We start from the raw sequence: 26,162 nt of genomic DNA on the forward strand, positions 1-26,162 counted from the left end.
GGCTCCACGGTTCAACGCTGCAAGGCGTCTGAAGTCGACGGACATCACAAAATGCAGTCAATATCGGTATTGACAAGTGAATGAACATTGAAAAGGCCACACGAGGTAATGGGAGAAGCACACAATACAATCAATCGGAGCCTAAACCTAACCACACTCGCCAAACAGACATGAGCCCCAACCACACTCGCCAACCTGACCCTAATCACACGAGCGAATCAGACCCTAGCCATAGCCACACTAGCAAACCCAGACCCTAGCCCTAACCACACTAGCCAACTAGACCCAGACCCTAACCACACTAGACAACCAGACCCTAACCACACTAGCAAACCAGGCCCTAAACCTAACCACACTAGCCAACCAGACCCTAACCCTAACCACACTAGCCAACCAGGCCCTAAACCTAACCACACTTGCCAACCAGACCCTAACCACACTAGCAAACCCAGACCCTAACCCTAACCACACTAGCCAACCCAGAACCTAACCACACTAGCCAACCAGACCCTAACCAAACTAGCCAACCAGACCCTAACCACACTAGCCAACCAGACCCAAGCCATAACCACACTAGTCACCCAGACCCTAACCCAACCAGAAGCTTGGCGCTACCCAGAATCCAACACTAACGCCCAACCTCCGCAAGTCTGCTGAGCCCACTTTTTGTCCCTTTTGGTGCGGACAGCGCTTGGTTCGTTCACTCGCAATAATTTGACCATTTAAATGTGAGATGTGTTATTTTTTCAAGGTGATATAATATTTATACTCCGAATAAATTAAACCTCCGCTTGCCTCCGCTGTTACTCAGGAGGGCCCTCCCTCGGCATTACCGAATGGCTGACATTGTGAAATGTAGGCCAAATTTTGCAATAAATTGCCAAGCGCTCATTAAGGGCAAAAAATGATCATACCAAGTTATTATTGTGTGCACATGAAAAATGCTCTTTCCTTTCAAATATGCGAACGAATTAGGAAAAAGAAGAAAGTAATGAAACGGAACCACCAACCGGCGTGGAGGAGGGGCTACATTCTGGGGCATAATGTTGAATTATCATTAAACGCACTCCTTTGATGATGGCAATATCGAGAGTTGAAACAAACAATTGCTGTATTATTCTGAGAACGAATTAAGCAGGCAATCAACGGACTGTGAAGCTTTTGAACAAGCTCGTGCGCTGAAAACACCTGAGCCCAGTGCGATGGCTGTTGGTGTGTGAACACAATGATACGATTTTCAAATTGCGTGTTCCTTACTTTCAAGCTTACGCTGCTGGTAATACAGATTTGCATTTATGTGTGGGGGGAGTGGTGGCGCAGTGGTTAACGCGCCGCGCAACGAACCCGGCGACCAAAGTTCGAGTCCCCGCTCGCAGCCAACAATCGGGTTTGGACCTCGTATGTTGACTCAGCCTTAAATGAGTACCTGCTGTGATGTGCGAATATTAACACGGGAGGCGGGGGGGAGGGGAGACGGAGGCAAGCCACGTGTTGTGTTGTCCCCACCGCTCACGTTCCGTGCCAGCCTTAATTGGTGCTCGCTAACACCACTTGCTCCGGTCTCCCTGGCTATGCAGTGGATATTTCTGCGTGTGTGGAGCGGGTGGTGCAATGGTTAATCCACTTCAATGTGACCCTCTTGGCCTAGGTTCAATCCCAGCCATGGATAGCATAACGTGGTTCAGCGGATATTGAAACTTGTTTGGGCCTCCACTTGGTCAACTCGGCCGTAAGTGGATTTACTACCTGGGTGCAGTGATTGAACAACACCACTGGGGGAGAAAATCGGCAGCCGCTACACGATGCTGGAAACACCACATTGCTCATGCACCATGCGGACCTTATGTCCAGGCATTAAGATGTTATATGTATTTCCAAATCTTATTTAAAATTGTAATAAACGGTGCCAGCAGCGCCTATTGCTAACCCCTACGGTTTGTAAAGACAAAATGGGAATAAAATACATTTTCGTGGGAGCGTGTGAGCGTGCGCGCACAGCTCATCATTCCTCCAGTCTAAATATAGATTGTGATTCTGAAGAGGCGGGTGGATCATTGCATCGTGAGGCTGTCACGGTTGGTGACATGCTTGGGGGGGGGCTTAATCCAGCAGTGGATAGATCACGGTTAACGATTGATTTGGATGCCACCCTGACTGTGCTCATCTCCTGCTTACAGCTGTGAGCCTATGGTGGAAATTCCACATTCCAATGGCAGCGTTAACCCAAATCATAGGAGGATCACCGCGTTTGATTTATACAAAAAATCCCACAGATTTTGAAAACCCTGGCAGCCAAATGCTTCTCAACAATACATATGTATGTGTTTTTTTACAAAGGAACAGCAATTACGTGTGAGTGGTGCAGTAGCAGCTGGTGCTGAATTTAAAGAGCGGAAAAAATGGTTAACAGGTAGGTTTTCGCGACCAACATCGAATATTAAGGGGGTGGGGGGAGGAGGGGTTGGAGTGCGTAAATATAAATGTGTCGATAGCCCACCACCAAACAGGATTAATGTTTCACAATTCTGGCAAATCGCCTGATGAAGCTGGTTGTAGTCACCAGTGAAACGTCGCAGTACTCACATCGTAAATGTTGTGGCTTTACTCTCCATCACACCGGTTATTGCTGAAGTAGTAACGAATTGGCACGTTTTGTTTGCTTGGCAAAACTTAACTAATTGGCTGTTGTCGAGTGGTGGAGGGTTTACGACATATTTTTACTGGTAGGAACCTCCTGGTTACACCAGCCCACAGGGGATTATTGTGTCCGTCCGTCCGTCGTGCAGGGAGGGGCTGGGAGGGGAGGGTGGGGCTGGATGGGGAGGGGAGGGTGGGGCTGGGTGGGGAGGGGCTGGGTGGGGGGGGTGAGAGAGGTGGGGCTGGGTGGGGAGGGGCTGGGTGGGGGGGGTGAGAGAGGTGGGGCTGGGTGGGGAGGGGCTGGGTGGGGGGGGGTGAGAGAGGTGGGGCTGGGTGGGGAGGGGCTGGTCACCCCGTGGTGCCCTTATAAAACTCAATGTTTAACCTACTCACGCCGGCTTGTGCCCGCCCTCACAGTCGGGCAAATTTGCGGAATACACCACGCCGCCGTTGACCCTGGCCATTGGCCGAGCAACCCAACGTTCCTACCAGCTCCCTCCACAGGAATGTGTTATTTACGCGATCTAACCCAAAAAAAAATTGCGGAGAAATCAACTATCCCTCGGCCAGTGATCTTTGGTGTGGGATCGTGAGTAAAATGTGTTGTCGTACTCTCTCCACCACCCGACGCACCCCCTACATCTTTCCGTTGGTGGTGACCTCACCTTGAAGTGTGTGTCGTGAAAATCGGGTCCGAGAGCGAACCACGCTTCCAAAGCGACTCCGTCACGTGCTGCGGTTAAAATCCCGACGTGACCACCCTACCGCTCGCCCACGCGCTGGGCTACTACACACGGATCCATTGTAACCGGTAGTCACTGCATCTCGCGTTATCAGATGCGCTTCTGCGGCCGTCTGGAACGCTCTTCTTTCCGATACTCGGAAGCCACCGGAGCTGCGCGCTTTAAAGTCAACTGGATTTAAAACGAATTACTTTCGAGCTGCTTTTTGTGTTGAGTTTGATGTCCCCCCCCAAACACCTCCGATTAGCGCAGTTGACTACGTACGGTGCCAAAGAAGTCTAGCATACATGCATAGGGTGCGGTAGGAGGCCGTTAGGGGCCGTCCATAAATGACGTCACGCGATTTTGGACGATTTTTGACCCCCCCCCCCCCATCGTCACACGGCGTCACAAAAAGTCAGTCCCCCCTTAAATATGACGTCACAAAGCTCTGCCCCCCCCCCCCAATAAAAAATGCTTCAAATCGCTTTAAACGATTGTCATTGTAGTGCGTATTTAATGTGGCGCTGCACTCTGATGCTGTAGGAGAAAACATTTATTAAAAAGTCAATTTAATCAAGTAGAACGTGTTGTCTATATTTATTTAAAGTTACACTTTTTCATGTGACGTCACATTTCCCAACCCCCCCCCCCTTCGTCACATCGTCACAAATGTCTGACCACCCCGCCCCCCTAGGTGCGTGACGTCATTTATGGACGGCCCCTTAGTTTATCCTGGCGCTCACCACACGTGGTGTGTTGCGCTGCAGTGACCAGCAGCATCAGCCTCTCTCTCGAGAGAGAGAGAGGATTGTGTCAATCGCTACCTCCACCCCGTGATGGTGGTGGCTGATGGCATCGCTTCTGTTAGCACCAGAACACAAAAGGCATTTGTTTAAATCCCACGTAGGCCCTTTACTCCACCACCTACCATCATTTTTTTTAAAGAACAACATTTCCTTCCAAATAGTATTTTCTACATCCCGTTTGTTTTTTACAAGTTACATCCGTGACCTTAAAAAAGACAGTGATTTAACCTTGACGGCTCAGGTTAAATAATTGTCGTTTTTTTAAAGGAAAAATATTAGATTTTTCATCTAAATGACAAAATGTGAAGGTGTAAGAGCTGTACCAGCCCCAGCCCGTGCCTCAACACTGACGCTCTATCAATAACACACTACTGCCGTAAATACACCTTTAAGACTAAATACATCTTTAAGATTTATTTTTTTAAATCTATTTTTTTACTTTCATTAAACAAAGTCCCAGCTGACAGCAGAGCCGATAAACGATCACATGCATTGTCAAAACTCTCTCTCTCTGCCTCTCTCTCTCTCGAGAGAGAGGCAGAGAGAGAGAGAGAGACTCCATGTAATTTTGCCCCCAGTCTCCAGGATGGGCTGCGCGAGTTCTGTCTGCTCGATAAACGCGGTTTAAAAGCCTTGTTAGGGCAGGTGATGAATCATTATAATTCGCTCTGCTAAAGGTCACCGGCGGCGTTGGCTTCGCGTCGTCTGGGCTGGGCTATCGGCCCCCACCGCCGGATCTCGAGGGAGAAGGACACTTGCCAAGCAAGTGCTGCCCTCGAAAGATTCAACTCGCCACTTGTGTGTCTGTGTGTGTGTGTCTCTGTGTGTGTGTATATGTCTGTGTCTGTATGTCTGTGTGTCTGTTTGTATGTATGTCTGTCTCTGTGTGTGTCTGTCTGTGTGTCTGTCTCTATGTGTGTCTGTCTGTGTGTCTGTCTCTGTGTGTGTCTGTCTGTGTGTCTGTCTGTGTGTGTCGACACGTAGCACCTGGGTCTCCCCCGTGACCTCCTGCCAGGGGGCGTTCGACACCGCACGTGGCCTCAACGTGCGCATCGCCTGGCACAAGCGCCGTGGTGAAGTCACCGCCACTTAGTGGCGAATGGTGGTTGTTGTTGTGTGTGTGTCTTTGTGTAAACAGTGGGGAGCGGTAGTTGTAGCGGTTAGCGCGCTGCGTTGCACTACGAACCCGGAGACCCGAGTTCGATTCCCGCTCACGGTCCTGGACCTGCCGGAGGTCGACTAAACCTCAGCCGAGTACCTGGTGCGGTGTATAAACATCGCCACTAGGGAGACAAATGCGGTCGGGCGTGGTGCTGGCCAACCACCCTCTCGTGTGCCGTGCTGGCCTTCATATGTGCTATTCGTTAACAGCACTTGCCCCAATATTCTGTTAAGGCTATACGGGGCATCTTTGCCTTTGAAGCTCGGGTATTGTGAATGGCAGAGGAAGTTATTCTGTATTTTTGAAAACAATTCGTTCCTTGGCGTGTTTCTGTGCCAGCAATCGGAGGCCCCATCGAGGAACACGGCCACACGACTCGCGGTTCGTTGCTTTGGAAATTAAAAGTCACCCCCCCGCGGCTCCATCAAATGATATTGAGAAAACACCAATGGAAATGTTCAAATAAGGAATTGTAAAAAGCTGCTTGCTCGATGTAGCCATTTATGGATGATTGCATTCTCTTTGGTTCTTTCGGTAAAGTCACGTAGGTAAAGAAGTAAAGAATAATAAAATAAAAAAGTGAAAAAAAAATTTCGTGTGATTTTGTATTTTCACTTTTTTATTTTTATTTATTTTTATTATTTTTAGTTTTTCTTTACCTACGTGACTTTACCGAAAGAACCAAAGAGTCTGGATCCTTGCAGTCACGACAACTTCAAATCTAGGATGATTGCATTGTTTTTTTAAATTACATTCACTGAGTCCCACTTGTTGTGTGGGGTGCTGTGGTGGTTATGAGATGTTAACTACCTCGCCTGGTATGCATGAGGTTGTGGGTTCGATCCTGACCCTGACACTTGCTGCTGTATATTTGGAGTTTGCGTGTCTCTCATCATCATCACGGTGGCTAGGAGATGTTAACTACCTCGCCTGATCTACAGGAGGTCGTGGGTTCGATCCCGACCCTGACACTTGCTGCTGTATATTTGGAGTTTGCGTGTCTCTCTCTCCGTGGTCCCGTGGAATTTTCTCCGAGTTTTCTGGATTTTTTTCCTCCACATTTAGAATCAACATCACCACGTGTTTAGAGTATTTGGCTGCTGTGCATTTCCACGTGATGAGCCAACTTCGTCGAGCCATCATTTGTGGCCAGGTCGCTTCTGAATAAGAGCTACACGGCTCAGTGGGCCTTACCTGGCAAAATAAAAAGTTTTAGTTTAAAACTGAGGCTCCATTAAATCAGATTGAGAACACATCCATGGAAATGTTCATTTATGGAAGTTTGGAAAGCTTGATTGCTCTATGTAGGCGTTTTATGGCTGATTGCATTAATTATGGATTTTATAAAATATATATATATAAAGTAATCTCCATTCACCGAGTCCCGCTCGGTGTCTGTGTCCAACAACAACAACGACGACAACAACGACAACAACCACAACGACGACAACAACAACGACGACAACAACGACAACAACAACGACGACGACAACGACAACAACCACAACGACGACAACAACAACAACGACAACAACAACCGAGCTCATCTTCTTGGTTCTTTCGGTAAAGTCACGTAGAAGGGAAATAATAAAATAAAACATAATAAAATAATTCTCACGACGTTTCGACCACAACGCAAACAGCCGTCCTCAGGTGAAGAACAGGTCTGAGGACGGCTGCTTGCGTTGTGGCCGAAACGTCGTGAGAATTATTTTATTATGTTTTATTTTTATTATTTTATTATCTCCCTTCTACGTGACTTTACCGAAAGAACCAAGAAGATTAATCCCTGCAGTCACGAAAGCTTTAAATCGAAAAATAAAACAACCGAGCTCTTTCCACCCGGCCCGGTGGCACAGCGGGGGGGGGGGGGGGCAGCGTCAAAGGTCGCGAGTTCAACTCCCGCTTGACGCCGAGGGGGTTGACAGCCGCCCATCTTAGCCCAGCCCGTCAACCCTCCCTCCTGGGTGGGAGGTCCGGCGGGGGGTGGAAGGGGGTGGAGGAGGGGGGGGGGTCAATAATTTGAGTACCGCGTTTCATAAGCTCGGTCTTGGGGAAGCCTCCCTCCCTCCCCCTTCCCTCCCTCCTTCCTCCCTCCTTCCCCCCCTCTCCTCCCTCCCTCTCCTCCCCTCCCTCCCCCCTCCATCCCCCCCTCAAGCTGTCGCCATCTCTCGCCGTCACGGGACGCTCATCGGCACGCGGGAAGCCCCTCGAACGGCGGCGACTCGAAGCTGCCGCGGGGGGCAGCGCTCAGCGCGTGTGCTGCGCATGCCGTGTGTGCAGGGCAGCGGTCGCGTCGCGGTTTAGCGCAACGCCGCCACCGCCCCGCCCCGACGAGCCGAGTTGCACTCCGCGCTCACGGCCACCGACGCCGGTGACGAATATCTCGACCCGTTCCGGGGGGCCTCCTCCCACACCCCCCTCCCCCCCCCCCCCTAGGTCGACTCAGCCTCATGAATGAGTGCCTGGCGCGTCGTGTACACGTCGCCACTAGGGAGACAAAGGCAGCAGGGCGCCGTGTTGGACCCCCCCCCCCTCCTCCTCCCACCCTCGTGTGCCGTTCCGGACGTAATGGGTCTTCGCTAACTTGTGAAGTCCTGGGAGGCGCGTCCTGCGCTTCGTCTTAACGACGTGAAAAATGACCTCGCGACAACGACGAAACAACGGGTCACGTGAGCGCGTTCCTCACCGCGTGCGCGCGCTCGACGCACGCCACACCGGACAGCGAAAGGAGTCGCAAAGAGTTTTTTGTGTATCTATGTAGATATGTGTGTGTGTATGTAGAGATATGTGTGTATCTATGTAGAGATGTGTGTGTATCTATGTAGAGATGTGTGTGTATCTATGTAGAGATGTGTGTGTATCTATGTAGAGATGTGTGTGTGTATGTAGAGATGTGTGTGTATCTATGTAGAGATGTGTGTGTATGTAGAGATGTGTGTGTATGCAGAGATGTGTGTGTATCTATGTAGAGATGTGTGTGTATCTATTTAGAGATGTGTGTATGTAGAGATGTGTGTATGCAGAGATGTGTGTATCTATGTAGAGGTGTGTGTATCTATGTAGAGATGTGTGTGTATGTAGAGATGTGTGTGTATGTAGAGATGTGTGTGTATGTAGAGATGTGTGTGTATCTATGTAGAGATGTCTCCATGTCGCTCGGTGGACGTGCGGTAGAGCGCCCGTGCCTCGATATGGAATTGCCAGAAGCATCTCCTTTGTCATGCAGTTACATTATATTATTATTACATATCTAAACTACACACGTAACCCCCCCCCCCCCATCCCAACTAATTTAATATATTTGCGAGATATTTATATATTTTGTGGTCTGGCTGAAGAGCTGGAATGTTTTTCATCCCGTGGAGATGGAGAGAGAGAGCGCGTTACCTGTCGCCATGGAATAACCCACGGATGTTGACAACAACTGCAATCATCTTCCTTTGGCTCGGTGCGGCGCGGAATTCCACTGCCGTACGCGTGCCACGCCACGAGCGCCTCGTCGCCGCATACAGCGCGGCAGCCTCGCCTCGTTAGTTCGGTATTTTTTTTAGATAATTCGTGATCGGGGATAATTCGGCACGTTCGCCGATCCGCGATCGAGTCATGGGATGTTCCGCCGCAAATCGGCAGCGTTCCGATCCTTGGCTGCCGCTCTGTTATTATTATTGACCATCGGCTATAAAGTGTAACACTATCAACTTATTTTTTTTACAATCAGGTTAAGGCCCCGCTGAACTATAGAGTTTTTTTTTACAGACGCAACCTGGCCATGCCAAATGATAGCTCGACGAAGTGGCCTATTATGTGGACATTTGTAGCAAACACATACTCGGAACACGTGTTTCTAAATGTGGAAGCAAACACCGGAGGACCCGGAGAAAAATCGAAGCGACCACGGGGAGAGAGACACCGCAAACTCTAAATATTCAGGCATTCATATTCATGGTTCTTTCGGTAAAGTCATGTAGAAGGGAAAGAATATGAATCCCTGCAGTCACGAAAGCTTTAAATAGAAATATACAGCAGGCAATGTCAGTGTCGGGATCGAACGTACGACATTCTGTATACCAGGCGAGGCAGTTCACATCTCCATTGGAAGAGAGAGAGAGACGCAAACTGCAAATATACAGCAGGCATCGTCGGTGTCGGGATCGAACCCACCAGGCGAGGTAGTTAACATCTCGCCACCTTACTGCCCATCTTGCGATGTGCCCTCGACTTGGTACACTTTCTGCAAATTTTGAATGATGCCACGCAGAGACACAGCGACGTTTGCGTGGATTAGAGAACAATCCCAGATGCATGTGCCTCGCGTATGTACGTTGAACTCTTTTCGCATCGTAGGTAGCCGACTGTGCTAGTTGGAGGTGGGGGGGGGGGGTGTGTAACAAACTAAACTCAAAAAAGCACTTCTCAAAAGGCGTATGCTTCTTGAGAAGCTTCTTGAGAAGCATACGCCTTTTGGCGTCCTCTGGTCTAACACCATTTAAGACGAGGCTCAAAAGAAAGCTGTCTCTGGTGTGGACCAATCAGTTTCAAAGGCAATGCATCATATTATCAGAGTGTGTTTTTTGTTTGCACTCTGACCTAAAGCATTGTGGTTAATGCAGACATGATGCCTTGTAAAAGGTTTCAGTTTGCTGTTTTAACATCTTAACACCTGTTTTGTTGCCAGAAAAAAGGGGAAAAACCTATTATCAAGCGTGTGCTCGCCTGATAGGTTGTATCTGATTCGTTCAAGCCGTTTGTATCGAATTGAGTTTGAGTGAATTTGATGTATTACACGGACGATCCCGTTTAGCCAGATATTTTACACGGAGATCCGTGGCCCTGCGTTAGCACAACAACAACACCACACACACACAGACAAAAGCGTCAATATTGAAGCCGCATGCAGCACGTGTCGAGTGCAGGCGCCTCTGTCAATGCACCGCTGGGGTGGTAGGGCCTCCTTCGTCGCGTGCGGGTCATGGGGGCAGTTGTTTGACCATACTTCACCCTGCTGGTCAGTGCGTCATGGCACAACAAGGGACCGTCTCTGTGCCCATCACGGAGTAGCCCCGTAACCAACAAGACAACCTGGAGCCAGCGGTTCGTAGTCGCACGTCCTGCGCAGCTCCGAATACCACGGTGGGCCACGTGCGGTGCGAAAGAAGTTCAACTACCTCCAGCACTAGAATCACCACCATCATCCTCATCATCATCATACACATGCGAGATCTGTCCAGGCTCAACCCCTCTGCTTCGCTTCCGCTAGACGCGACGGCGGTCGGGAATAAGTCGCGGTGATTGCGAGCAGAGGGATTGTTAATATAGCCCACGTGGTTCGTCTGCAGCTGGTACGCACGCCGCTGCCGCCGCAGCAGGGATTGTTCACGACAATCACGACGATGGCCATCGCTCTCGGCGGGTTCGCAAATCCAGAAAGGTCCCGCCCGGTCGATTTCCCAGCAAATGCCGCGGGCGGTGCGCGTCTCTGCCTAACTCGTCCACGGGGTAACTCCACGGGGTAACTCCACGGGGTAACGCCACGGGGTAACGCCACGGGGTCAAACGCGGGAGCTCCCCAACTCTGTGATTCGTTTTTATGCGATACTTTTCCACGTGAAAAAAAAGCCACTTTGTTGAGCTACCATTTGTGGCCAGGTTGCTTCTGATAAATAAATGAATACATCATTGGGCTTTACCTGGTGAGATTTAACTAAAAAAATGACTTTCATTGCTAAATATTTTGTAAGTGATTTGTTTACTTTTCCTCACACCAGCGTGTGTTTGTGTTGTTTGTTGTTGTAACGTTCTGACCCGCCCCTACTGGACATAAGATTAAATATCTTCACACCTCATCGGATTCCTCCTGCCGTATCAATACAGATCCTGATGATTGCAAGACGCATATGGCCTCTTAGAGGCGCTCTCTACAGTCTCGAGCCCTCCCTCTTGTCAGAATTAAAACCAGAATCTATAGTTGTCCCCGAGAAATCCGATGAGCCGTGAAGCTCTTTTTCACAGATGCCCAGTAGGGGCACGGGCTCAGAAAGTTACCCATTTCTTAGAACTGCTTTTGTGTTTAGTTTGTTGGCCTTCCCCCGCTCTTCCGATTAGCACGGTTGGCTACGTAGGGTGTGAAAGAAGTTCAACATACGTAGATAAAAAAAACAACGAACGGAGGGAAATGTGTATATAAAAGGTAAAACGATCACTATGAATAAACTGAAATGTAACTTGTTTTGTATCTTACCAGGTAAAGTCCACTGAGCTGTTAGTTCCGAATCAGAACATTTATTCGCACTGGAGGAATCCGAAGAGCTATGAAGCGTTTTGCCCACAGATGTCCAGTTATTTTTCAGAAGCGACGTGGCCCACGAATGACGGCAGCTCAACGAAGTGTTCCATCGTCAGGTGGAACAAACAACAACAACGACGACGTATAAGCAGTGGCGTGAGCGGTGAGCGAGCACTTGCAGGGCTGCCCCTTTACCCGCCGTTCCCTTTTACTCTTCGGCGCGAATTAAAAAAAAAACCTCGCGTTGTCCTTTTTCACTCAACAAGGCGGGTAACTTTACACCCCCGCCCCCGATTGTGACTGCTCTGATTAGCTTGGCTGGCGGCTGGTAAATCACTCTGTAACACGGTTTTTGTTCCTGGGTAGTAAGTGTTATTTTATGATTGCTTAAGCCTCAAAAGTATAGAAAATGGATATTGGTCCCCACAAACTTTGCTTTTGTGACCAGGACTTTATGTGATGGAATGAGACAAATGCACACCACGTTTTCTCATTGAAAATAGGTACATTTCAAAATGTCACTGTCCTGGTCACAAAAGCAAAGTTTGTGGGGAATAAATAGCTATTTTCTGTACATTTGAGCCATAAGCAATTGGAAAATAACACTACACAGCAAAACAAAAAAGTTTTGGTTACACAGTGATAAATATAATGACTCAACGCCCGCCACACCACCCCCACCCCCGTCCCGTTCCCGACGAATCAGTCCACACGGACACACAGGTGTGAGCCGCAGGTGAGAGGCGGTGCAGCACTCCACGCGGGAGATAACGAGAGGAAGACAAAGGTGGCCCGCATAGCCTCGAACAGACTGCTGGGAGCAAGTTGAAATGCGGTGTTTTGTCCGGAAGACTTTGCTGTTGTTTCCAGGATTTTTCTGTTGCGTGTAGTCACTTTAAGATGTATCTTGTTCATGTTTTTGTTTTGTTGCGGTTGCACCCGAGTCAAAAGCCGCATGGCTCACAACTAATACATGAAACTGAAACTGAAGTGGATGTTAGCGAAGACCGATTAAGGCCGGCAAGGCACACGATGGATGGCGAGGTGGCCAGCATCGCTCCCGACCGCCTTTGTCTCCCCCAGTTTTCGATGTTCACACGTCGTAGCAGATACTCAATTGAGGCTGAGTCGACCTAGGGGAGTCCCAGGATCGGTTCAGATAATCGTCATTGGGGACCGACCTCGGATGTGGAACCGCTGCGCCACCGCTCCCCACTTGGAGCTCAGCAAAGACAAAACTCCCCCATATAGCCTGAACAGACTGTTGAGGCAAGTGCTGTTAGCGAGCACCTATTAAGGCCGGCACTGCACACGAGGGGGTGGGTGGCCAGCACCACGCCCGGCCACCTTTGTCTGCCCAGATGTTTACACACCGCACCAGGTAACTAATTTGAGGCTGAGTCTACCGGTTCAGATAATCGCGAGCGGGAATCGAACTCGGGTGGCCGGGTTCGTAGCGCAGCGCGCTAACCGCTACACCACCGCTCCCCTACTTGGAGCTCGGAGAGCACGCACGGAGGGGGGGTGGCGGGGGGGGACATCATTAATCTGTGTCTCGAGTCACGACAGGGGGAACCACGAGTCAGCGCGTCCTCGAGTTCCCACGAGCCCCGGGAAGTCGCCGATCTGCTGGGTCCGGGGTCCACCGCCACTGCGCCACGGCGCCGCTGGAACGCTGGGACGCTACCAAACATCTCGGCTCGCGTCTTGGGTGAGGGTAGCAACAATGATTAGCCAAGCGGTTAGCGAGCGGTGATCGATTAAGCCATCGTTGTCCCGCGGAGGGGACAATTCGATTGCATTGTTCCGCACGATGGCGGCAGACATGGGTCAGGGGCAACAGCAGCGCTGGTTTTTCACTACACTTCAGAGGTTCTTCACTAAATTTCAGAGGGGTAAGGGGGTCGGGGGGGGGGGGTGGTGCAGTTTCGCCGAGAAGACATCATCAGTGTGAGGGGCCGCCACACATTCGAAACCATCGTTGGGTTTGTGACAGCAGCACGATGACGATGATGAAGATCGGGGGTGTTTACACCATTTCTGTCTTGTCGGGAGAGGGGGGGGGTGCGCACGTCAGGGCCCCCAGGGGCCCCCAGGGGCCCGCAATGAAGAACGCTGAGCGAGGGGTTCGTGAGCCACGACGAGACGAAGGAGCTTCGGCAGAGGGGTTCGTGCCGATGTTGCGTCGGTGCGCCCGGAGATCTCGCCAGGTCGGTTTCTGGCCCTTCGCGTGGCCTCCTTTGGCATTTTAGCTCCGCTGATCATATCTGGATTCGAATCTTATGGCTGAATCGACCGAGGGGAGGCCCAGAACTAGTGCAGATAATCGTCACTGGTGTTCGTGGCCGTGAGCGGGAATCGGAACCCGGGTCGCCGGGTTCGTAGCGCAGTGCGCTAACCACTACACCACCGCTTCCCACTTACATACACACACACATAGACAAAAAGACAAAGATCCCCCGTATAGCCTTCACAGACTGTAGGGACAAGTGCTGTTAGCGAGCACCTTTGAAGGCCGGCATGGCACACGAGGGGGTGGATGGCCAGCACCACGCCCGGTCGCCTTTGTTTCCCCAGTGGCGATGTTTTACACACCGTACCAGATACTCGTTTGAGGCTGAGTCGACCTAGGGGAGGCCCAGGAACGGTTCAGATAATCGTCACTGGTGTTGACCGTGAGCGGGAATCGAACCCGGGTCGCCAGGTTTGTAACGCAGCACGCTAACTGCTACACTACCGCTCCCCACATGGACACACACATAGACACCCACACACACGCGCGCGCAAGAGTCTGAGCGATGCGTGGTGTTCCATCGGTAACAACGCTCAATTACCCCTGGCTCAGGGAGGTTTCACGGCGCGAGTCAGCGAGGGGCTTTCTCACTGACACCGCCATTAGCCGGAGGCGATATTAATCATCCGCCCGGATGCTCGGATGGAGTTACACGGGGCTGCCCGGAGAGAGGGCCCGCTTTACACGGACCACGTGCGTGGTGGTGGTAGTGGTGGCGGCGGCGGCGGTGGTCGTGGCGGTGGTGGTGGCGGCGGTGGCAATGGTGGTGGTAGTTGCGGTGGTGGCTGCTGGGCCTTCAACAAACACCACCACGGGTGACTATGGGATGGTGCATGGCATCACCGGGTGTATGGTGCCGTCTAATTGGGTGCAGTGAGTTCGCCGCAACCAGAGGCCCACCTGTGGTTTCTCAGCGATTGTGAGTTGGCGAGATGTTAACTCCCTCGCCTGGTATACAGGCGGTCGTGGGTTCGACCCCGACCCTGAAGCCTGCTGCGTATTTGGAGTTTTCGTGTCTCTCTCTCTCTCTCCCCCCGTGGTTACGTAGATTTTTCAACGTGTTCTCTGTTTTTTTCCCTCCACATTTATAAACACGCCGCGTTTAGAGTATTTGGCTGCTATCAATTTGCAGGTGATAACGTATTTTGTTGAACTATAATTTGTGGCCAAGTCGATTCTGAAAAATAGCTATATAGCTCAACGGGCCTTACCTGGTAAAATAAAAAGTGCAGTTTTTATCATGATCATCTTACTCTCATTATACCATCATCATACTCTTATCATCACCACCCCCGCCGCCACCCCCTTCTGAAGTCTATGAAATGCACACACCACTTTGTTAGAAGTCGCCGGTGGCTGTCATATGGATGCATCGGCACACGCCATGGCAATGTGTCATTTCCACAACTGGGGTTCTGGGCCGATGGCAAGAAGTGATGGCACTTTGACCCCTTGATCTTGTGCAAGTCAGACCAAGTAGAAGAGTGTGCAAGGCAGATCCGGCGATCAATGACAGCAGCAGCAGCAGCATCGTCGTTAATTGATATAGGGGTTGTAGAAACGTGGGAGCAGGAGTCAGGGAGAGGAGGGGGGGGGGGGGCCGCTCCTCCGTGTCTCTAAATCTCGTGGTGCCCAACGGTGGCTGCGAGCTTTGACCTCTCCAGACATTCGTGGTTAAATTTTTTTTGGGAGCAAATTGCTGAGCTACGCCGGTGCGGTTACGCGACAGAAGACGCAGTACCGGCGTTAGCTTACCGGGGGGGGGGCCAGGGCAGTGGGGGGTAAGAAAGAAAATTTACTTCCAGACAGAAAAAGTTGAGACTTACAGAAATGTTTGCCCCGCAATTATTTTGTCAGATACAAAAATGGCAAAAACTCAAATCGTTTGGTGCAATTTCACGCTGGTATCGTTGTACTTTGGACAATATCAGCATTCCTGCCACAATATTCTGCTGAAATTGCAACCGCTGCTTTGTCGTTTGACACATAAAAAGTGTTGTGTTTATTGAATTAAAGCGTAGGTGGCTACACACGTGGCCTGCCATGCAGCACTGTGTGGAGGCAGTGAGGGTGGGTGGCTCACCACACAGGTAGATCAAGCAAGCTGACGGATTAACAGAGAACAGACGAGGTTGTTTTCGGTGATGATGCTCTTGCATCGGCAGTGGTGCATGAGCACAAACAACGAACGAAACACTCAACAAATGTGCCAATAACAGTGGCTTTAAAATGACAATAATAAATAATAGGCGACGTTTCGGGCAATGGCCCTTCTTCAGGGCACGTAAACAGAGAGGCGAGACAAGAGACACAGCGGATGAGAAGGATGGAAGACTCTTGATTGTTTAAATCACGGGGGGGGGGGGCGGGGTTGATAAGAATAACAGATGTCCGACTTCGCGGAATTGATGGAGATCGTCACAACGATAGCAGCCAAATAAATAAATAAGTGTGCTCTTGGGATGCGCTCCCGAGCGAAGTTCGTTAGGATAATCAAGACAGGCCATGTGCATGCGCACGGCGACATGGGACGACGATGCCACGGATTGTGGCTCCATGCACAGAGGGCGAGCTCATTGCGCTCGTCCAAGCTCTCCCCGTACATTCATCCTCACCCCCCCCGTGCCATTAAAACAGTGTTAAAAAAAATTACACCAATTTCTCTGAGTCGATAGATCACCCGTTGGCCGACCGTAAAATGGACCTGTAATACACTCGTAATCGTTCTGCTGTCTCTCTTCTCCGGCGAATCGGCTCTCCGGCACGCGCTCTTCATTCAATGGGCCATCGGGGATCGGTTAACAATAATAACAATAATAATAAGGCCGGAAGCCTAAATCGTAAATGTTAGCACTTTTGCCAGGCAGTTTGTCCACCGACTTTGGGCCCATCGGCTCTGTCACCGCCGCCGTCACCGCGGGCCATATCCGCGCGTTCCCTTCGCTCGTTTGGATGGTGCCGGGTAAGAACCCACAATCGTGATACATCGATTAGTAAGAGATTATTAAGAGAGACCATTTTCATACCTCTGGTTCAGGGGTCGGCGAACAAAAGCAGAGCCATTTTTGTTGTTGGTGGTGCCTGAATCAAGAAAGCGACGAAGAGGTCCTTAAAGGGCCGAATGCGGTTTCGGTGCCCCAGCTTGTCGACCCCTGCTCTGGTTATAAATAACCACAATAATAACGGCTTATATTGCGCCATTCGTCATTAGAATCTCAAGGCGCTTAACATCAGTGAAAATGGTGGTGGGGTTGCGTTTTAAGTGGCCGAGTTAAAATAGGAAATTCCTTCTGAAAGAAAAACGTTTGCCGGAGGGACTTGAAGATCCCAACCGAACCGGACTCCCTGACGGCCTTTGGCAGAGTTCCACAGTCCAGGGACCACGGAAGGCCCAGAGAGTCCCACAGTCGGGTGGAGTAAGGTTCCAACGACACACATTTACCGCTTACGCGATCTAACCCAATGATAATTATTTATGAATCGTTCATCAAACTTGTTCGATTGAAACGCGCAGCGTCACCCGCGACGTCCTCCGCGGTTGATGCACCATGTCATTCCTCACACGGACGGCGACGGCGAGTCAGCGTTGATGAACTGTGGGCAGCTGACTCGCCAGTCGCGAGTCGCGAGGCCAAACTGCTTTAATTTACGAGGGCCCAGAAACGACCGCGCTGGTGCTGTCGTCCCGGTCTCTCTCTCTGTGTGTGTGCGTGCGCGACCGAGCCTCAAATGCCTTGGCCGCGCGTGCACGGACTGCGTGACATGTGGTCGACCTCTGAACTCAATTTTACACTCGTTACCAAAAGCCCGAGCAATTCCAGCGGTGAGTGGGTGAGTCAGAGAGCGACTGAGCCGAGCTACGACGATTTGGGAGGGGAAGGGGAGGGGGGATGGCGAGCAGAGCCACCGGCGTTTGAAACGAGCTGCTGCCACTGTTTGGGCGCGAAAGTGTCGCGGACGGTGGCGATGTTTTGCGTGAGGCTCGCGCGCGCCTTCATCCGCGCAACGAGTCGCTCCGTGCCGCCGAACCTCGCTGCTCCACTGGCCGCATGATGGACAAGGAGGCAATTCGTCGATGGCATGTGCCCTTACCTTTGGAATCGCCCCGATAATCTCCGCCGTGAAAGACCTTAACGCGTGTTTAATGTGTTTATATCATCCAACAGTGGATAGTGGATGACGATGATAATGATGCTATATTTAATCTGTAGGTGTAATTGTCATTGATGAATAATAACAAAAATAAGCGCACAAATGCACGCGTCACGCAATTCGGAGTTGGCGCGAGCAGGGAAATGGGGCTCCACCCCGGGACCCCCGGTGATGCTTCACACCTCGCCGCGGACGATGAGGCCGGTGGCCCTGCCGAGTGGTCACCGGCCGTGGACTTTCTCAGGCTCAAGGTGGGTGGGGGGCAAGGTGGGTGGGTGGGGGAGGTGAAGACGGAGTGACGTCTCCCACTGGTGCTAACTCGCAGAGTTCCGTCCACTCGTCAGTTTTGGTATTTTTGCGGCAGAGCCGATGACGACGGGTTGACAGCACGATGCGACTGGCATACGAATTACTTTTAGTGTTTAGTTTGTTGTCCTTCCCTTGCACACCGCCGCTTAGCGCGGTTGGCTACGTACGGTGCAAAAGAAGTTCAACATGCGGTAAACCCTCTCTATTCGCGAGGGTTACGTTCTTGAAAGCGCTCATGAATGCAGAAACATTGTTCCAATGGGAAAAATCGGGATACGTTCGTGGTACGAGTGAACACTGGGGGGGAATTGTAAATGTAATAACAATGACTACAATAAATACATAATACATTATTAAGAACAATGTTTTTTTTTACCATTGATGATGTTGATGATTTGACGACAATGGAGGTGGTGGAGATGGTGAGGAATGGAGGAGGGAGAAGCAGCTATTTGATAACGCCGCACAGCTGTTGTCATTCAAGCATTCTGGGCAGCGCTGCCCGCAACACTTTCACCGATTTCATTCGCGTTCCTTTTGTAATAAAGAACTCGGACGCTTCTCTCTGACTCCGTGTCCTTTATTTGGGTTCTCAGCTTTTCCCTCACGGCACTCCCCTAGAGACCCTCTGCTTGCAGCCCCAGGCTGCTGTCACTATTGCAGCCTCCTTCCTCTCCTTGCAGACACGCTGCTGAACTCTGTGGGCAGCTCCCGCTGCCGAACTCCCCTTGCAGACCCGCTGCTGTTTGCAGCCTCCTTGCTGCTCCTGCTGCTCCGGGGTCGGTCACCGTTGGCCGACGGTGCCGAACCTCGTTCTCTGCGTATGTGGCGATCTCGCCACTCACTCACTCTCCGCCCTGCGTGGCCTCACTCTTTCCCAGTCTCCAATCACTCTCTCTTCTCTTCCGGTTTCTCCCCTTATAGACCTGAACCCTCTCCCCCACGTGACGTAACTCCTCCCCTCATGACGTCACATCCGGAAGGTCGTTTATGCCCGCATTACACTTTTAATGGACCTCGCAGTCGACTCGTCTGTACCAAGATCCATAACAGAGGGGTTTTGGGTTAGATCGCGTAAATATGAATGTGTCGTTAAACCCGCCACCACTTGACACAGCCAATTAGTAAGGTTTGTCACTTAAACAAAACGTGCCAATTCGTTACTTGTGTAGCGACACAGCGCTGACTGTTGTACAGCAGCTGCAACTGCAGGTGGACACTTAGCTCACACGCCGTTGAGCATCTACACGGTGTGTGTGCCGGCAGGGCAGAGGAACTGGGGCAAGGGTCACGGTAGACCTCATAGGGAAGCGCGGTTAGGGCAGCGTCAAGCCGCGCGGAGGGGAATAAAAGCAGCAGAGAGCGAGAGCTGCGGGCTGCCGGTGCTGAGATTGGACTCGTCTCGTCGTCGCTGTCGTTGTCGCCACCCTCGTCGCTGCCGCCTTCGCCCGGTCATTGCGTGGCCGGACAATGGTTGGCTGTCCCGGTCGACGCCGTCAGTGCAACGCGGGCAGGGTCGTGTCTAGGCCGGGCTGTACGGCAGCGTGGTCGTGACAGAGAGAGGGGGCCCGTGTGTGTGCGACGCACGCCACCCACACGCACACACAAGCCTCGAGCGAGAACGAAGAAGATACGCACGATGCTACATTTGTACAGCACATCGGTGTGTTGGAGAGTAAACCCACAACATTTACAATTCGAGTACGACGTTTCGCCAGTAATTACAACAACCAGCATCATCAGGCGACAGCGTGGAGAAATCCTCCTCCTGTTTTGGTCTTAAATAGAGCGGGGTATACATGTGATGTTGTCACTTGTGAGCCAAGCAGGTGCGAAGGCCGTGGGGCGTGGGGATGTTAATGTGAGCATTTACATCACAATGGATATTCATTACCGGTCGGCCTACCGCAGACGCACTCTCACCGGTATCTAGCCTATCAACCCTTTTACCTTTTCACTGAAACTCATCACTTCTATCTTTATTTCGAGCAGACGCACTTTCCTCTCTCATTGGATGCTTAGGATCCACGATTAAGGGCAATTGACGAGCGAGTATGCACCGCATGAAGTAATAAGTAAGATTTAAAAATACTTTTTTAAAAAACACGCTTTAATGAAATCTACCGGACTCGTAATGGCAGAACTCCACGACTCCGGGAAGTGACCCCGAAGCTTGCCATAACGTAAGGGACCGTGGTGATTTACAGCCAACGTCAGTTGAGCGTGGACAATTAGACCCAAGCCGAGACTTAACATATAAAAATGAATGTTTAAAAGTACTTTAAAAAAAATTTTGATAGAATATAGTATTGTCATCAGTATGACATAAGTATACCAAGTTTGCAGTCCATACCACATTAGGAAGTGGGTTAAAATTGAGTTACAAGATTTGAGGATTTGACAACAACAGAGTGAGTTAAATAAAAGCGTGTAAAAACGCACAACGGCGAGTTCAGAGCGGGGTTACTGCGAGACTGAGGACAAAGCGGTCGGCCGAGCGGGCGTGCCTAATCTTCGTAGCAGTTTCAAATGTAGTAAACATTCTGTCGGTGAAATTTCGATTTAAAGCTTTCGTGACTGCAGGGATTCATCTTCTTGGTTCTTTTGGTAAAGTCACGTAGAAGGGAAGTAATAAAATAATAAAAATAAAACATAATAAAATAATTCTCACGACGTTTCGGCCACAACGCAAGCATCCGTTCTTCACCTGAGGACGGCTGCTTGCGTTGTGGCCGAAACGTCGTGAGAATTATTTTTATTATGTTGTATTTGTATTATTGTATTACTTCCCTTTTACGTGACTTTACCGAAAGAACCAAGAAGATTCTGTCGGTGGTTCTGGCACTGTGTACTCTCGCGAATACTGGAATCTGGCGGTTGGTGTCGCGGATAGGGAATGAGTAGACTTTTCGAAACTCGCGCGAATGTGAAACTCGCGAAACCAGAGCTCGCGCCTAGCGAAGGTTTACGGTACATACATACATGCGCGGCGTTCTCACCATCATCATGGGATATTTTGTTGAATCGGAATATTTATTCCGGAGGAACCCGATGAGCTCAGTGACACGCAAACTCCAAATAAACAGCAGCAGGCGTCAGGGGCGGGATTGAACCCATGACCTCCTGCATACCACGCGAGGTGGTTAACATCTCCTAGCCACCGTGATGATGATGAGAGACACGCAAACTCCCAATATACAGCAGCAGGCATTAGGGTAGCCGACTTCAGTGTTTTCTTGATGTGGTTGTCCCACCTGATGACGATTGTTTGTGTTGCGATCGAAACGTCGTGATCTATAATTTTTCTAACTACAAGACTTTACCGAACGAACCAAAGAGTATGGTTTTACTTAACTTGACTCCTATGTTTGTCGTGGTCAAATCTTGCAATCAAAAGTTAGTCGACTTCCTGTTGTACAATCAATTCCACATTTTGCACAAGTGCTCAGATCCGGTGACAATGCATGCCTGTATCAAAATCGGCATCACTTAATCAATTAATTGGCTCTTTTAAAGCAATTAAGATTTTGTATGGACGGCTGATTAATTAAATATTTATTTGGGTATCTCAAAAACGCCGCGATCCCTAAACTCTGGAATCGCCTCGCCCAAGAAGCAGGCGCCACGTGTCTCTGTAATCAAGATGGCGTCCACTTCCCCTTGTCCAATCGAGTTATTTACTTTTTAGTGCACTTTAAAATATAACCGTTGTTTAAAAAAAAAAAGGTTTTAAGGAGTTTATTTGTTTGTCGGCGAATGGGCCCGCCGATCAAAACTCGCGATTTGAAGTGTCCCCTTCAATCGCGGGTGCTGAGTAAATGGGATAAGAAGAAGGAGGTGAGGGGAGGGGTGGGGAGGGGGGAGTCCCCTCTCGCCCCCACCCGCCGCCCCACAAAATGTACCTTTTTGAAACTGCGGAAACTGATTGCCAACTATTAAATCGCATTTAATTAATTGGAAACACATTTTGCTTTTAAATTGCCTCTGCTTAATTGCAGTGGGGGTGGGGGGTTGATTTTAAATGAGAAATTAAGTGAAACATTGCCGCAAGGAATCAAATGTTTCGGCCTTTTCAATTATGTACTGCGCACGTTCTAATATATGATGTGAATGTGATAATGAAGATAATCAAGTAATATGTCAAACTTCCTCCCTGTTCCAATAATCATTACTAATACATTACATACTCGTTGGTTCTTTCGGTAAAGTCACGTAGGTAGAAAAATAAAATAAAACAAAAAATAATATTATTTTTTGTTTATTTTATTTAATTTTTCTACCTACGTGACTTTACCTAAAGAACCAAAGAGTATGGATTCCTGCAGTCACGAAAGCTTCAATACATGACACTTTGAAAGAACCATGTTTGTTTGTTGTAGTACGGAGTTAGAATGATGGCTTTAATCTAAGTTGTCTTGTGGTTGTTGTTGTTTGACTTGCATCCCACTGGGATTTTTGCACGGCGTTGGTGTACGGTGCTTTTTTTCTGGAAGACTTTGCAGTTTTTTCCTGGATTTTTCTGCTTACGCATAGTCACTTTAAGATGTTTTCTTGGCAATGTTTTTGTTTTTTGTTCGTTGCAGTTGCACCCGATTCAAGAGCCAAATGGCTCACAGGGCTATACCAAATAAATTAAACTGAAAACTGAAACGCGGAGGTCGCAAGGTCGCTGGTTTTTCGCCACCAGCAGAGGCGACATTGACCTTCGTGAGGCCAGTTGACGGCGTTCCACGTTACCGTGGCGGGAGCCAGCCCCTTCGTAGGACAAGACACTGCCGACTCTCCCACATCCTGAGAACTCATTCACTTCATTAGCCTGAGCCCATGGTGGTGGTGGCGGTGACGATAATGATGATGGTGATGATCATGATGATGACGAGGGTAATGCTAGTGGTGGAGGTGGTGGTGATAATGGATGATTGATGATGATGGTGATAAGGATCATGATGATGGTAATGCTAGTGGTGGAGGTGTTGGTGGTGGTGATGATAATGATGATGAATTATGATGATAGTGATGATCATGATGATGACGAGGGTAATGCTAGTGGTGGAGGTGGTGGTGATAATGGATGATTGATGATGATGGTGATAAGGATCATGATGATGGTAATGCTAGTGGTGGAGGTGGTGGTGGTGGTGATGATAATGATGATGAATGATGATGATGGTGATGATCATGATGATGAGGGTAATGGTGGTGGAGGTGGTGGTACTGTTGAACTTCTTTCGCACCGTACATAGCCAACCGTACCAATCGGAGGTGCGGGGAAAGCACAACGGTGATCGTGATGGAAGATGATGAATGTCTGATGGCGTGTCTTAGGTGTAATGGGGGAAGGGGATGAGGGCTGCATGATGATTGACTCGTTCTGTCATGGTCAGGGGTCGTGCTGCCGCTAGGCTGGGCGACTGTGGGTCAGTTAGAATTCGAGGTATGGCTGAGTCGGGCTATATTTTAACTAAGGTCTGAATTAGTACGTGTGTGTGTGTGCTCGCTTAGCCAGTGCGGCTATTTGCGAGGCTCTAGTGAGAGTGAGGATGGTGATTATTATTCACGAGCCCAGTTTACACGAAAACAGAATAAAAAAAATCGTAATCTTCCGACTGTGGCTCAAGCACTCTAACCACTGCCTCACTCATCTTCGTTTAAATCAGGGGTGGGGAACGTCCGACCCGCAGGCCGTACAAGGCCCGCGAAATCATTTGGTGTGGCCCTGCCAAGGCAACCGCAGGCGGGACTCAAAATTCAATAAATCTAGGAGCAAACCTGGAAAAGCAGTTGCGAGTAGCAGCAACATCGTCAAAACCAGCTAACATCGCACGCCTCACCAAAGAGAAGCAATTCCAGCCATCACATTAGGGGCGAGTTAATTAAATGTTTGACCAAATATAACGGGCTAACTTTTAAGTTGATAATTTTGTATGGCCCGCGAATGATGTTATAAATATCCAAATGGCCCTTGGAAGAAAAAAAGGTTCCCCACCCCTGGTTTAAGGGATAATAAAACTCAAACAATAAAACAGAGGAGGTAAATTACCCCTTGAGGTCAAAGGCTCGATGTGTCACGCTGAGACGTTCTCCTGCAGGGCCTCCGACCTCCAGGAGCGTTGTCAGTTTCGCTTTCTCAGCGTCGTCTATTAATCGCATTCCATAAAGAATAAAAAAAATACTGAAAATAATCACAGCGTTGATTTGGCGCACATATCTAAATAACTAAATGTATAACAATTACAATGTCCAGTACAGGGAAACTCCAGCCCTGTGTGTCTTTGTGTCGGTTGTGGGGAGCGGTAGTGTAGCGGGTAGCGCTACGAACCCGGCAACCCGAGTTCGATTCCCGCTCACGGCCACCACCTGTGATGATTTTCTGAACCGGTCCTGGGCTTCCCCTAGGTCGACTCAGCCTCAAAATGAGTACCTGGTGCGGTGTGTAAACATCGGCTCTGGATAGGCAAAGGCGGCCGGGCGTGGTGCTGGCCACCCACCCCCTCGTGCGCCGTGCCGGCTTTCATAGGTGCGACTTGCTAACAGCACTTGCCCCAACAGTCTGTTAAGCGTACACGGGGGATCTTTGTCTTTGTTGGTACAATCCACGACGTTGACATCGGAGCCGGTTGGAATGTTCGTGCACCGATCGGGTTTATGTTGTTCAGAACGAACCGAATTCGATTGTGGATACCATAACTTTTGGAATCAATAATCGATCCTGAAAACGATTTATTTACAGTGCTATAAACAACAACAACAACAACCCCTATTAAAAAACACAATCATCCCCCACTCATCCATGCAATTATCTAAAAAAAAACGTTTGAATTATCTAATCCTTACAACCAATCTTGCTCCTGTGCATGAATACATAAATCAAGGCGTTGTCTTTATTTTACCAGGTAAGGCCCACTGAGCTGTATGTAGATTTTTTTCACAAGCCACCTGGCCACAAACGATAGCTCAAAGAAGTAGAAATGTATCGCAGCCTAATGCTCTAAACGCGTGGATGTTGATTCTAAATGTGGAGGGGAAAACGAGAGGACCCAGAGAAAAAAACACGCGACCACGGGGAGAGAGAGAGACACGCAAACACCAAATATAGAGCACCCCCTCCCACACACCCCTCCACCCCCCCCCTCCCACACACCCCCCTCCCACCGCTCCACACCCCCCTCCCACACCTATTGTCATATTTTACCACAAAACCAAATGTTCATCACATCCACCATTGCGCTGTTTTCAATGCGAGGGATTTTTTTTGTTCCCGAAGTTGCGACTCAAAAAAATTGTTCAGTTCACAAGTTGGCTATTTCATCGATTTGCTTCTTTAAATGCGGCTTTTAAAAATGTTTGGCCGAACAGGCCGCGTCAGCTGTTGACCCACACAAACATTTAACTTTTCTTGAAAATATGATCGTTTCTGTTCTTTTTTTCATTAAAAAAAACCTGATGCATTAATGTTCACTGGTATATTTTTATTTATCAGAATCAGAACATGTATTTATACTGCAGGAGGAATCCGATGAGCTATAAAGCTCTTTTTCACAGATGCCCAGTAGGGACACCGGGTAAGAACGCTATGACAACAAACAGTACAAGAACAGGATAGGAGTGCAAAGTTCAAGAGAGGTAAACAAATCACACAAACAAATACAACACTCAACCATCCCCATCCTACGAGACAAAAGCCCACTGAGGTTTTCACTTATTTTTTTTTCAAAAGCGACTTTGCCACAAATACTACGTCGACAAAGTGGCTTATCATTTGGACATTTATGGCAGCAAAATAATCTAAATA

Source organism: Lampetra planeri, chromosome 13, assembly GCF_965212315.1.
Source record: "Lampetra planeri chromosome 13, kcLamPlan1.2.h2, whole genome shotgun sequence".
Taxonomy (NCBI): domain Eukaryota; kingdom Metazoa; phylum Chordata; class Hyperoartia; order Petromyzontiformes; family Petromyzontidae; genus Lampetra; species Lampetra planeri.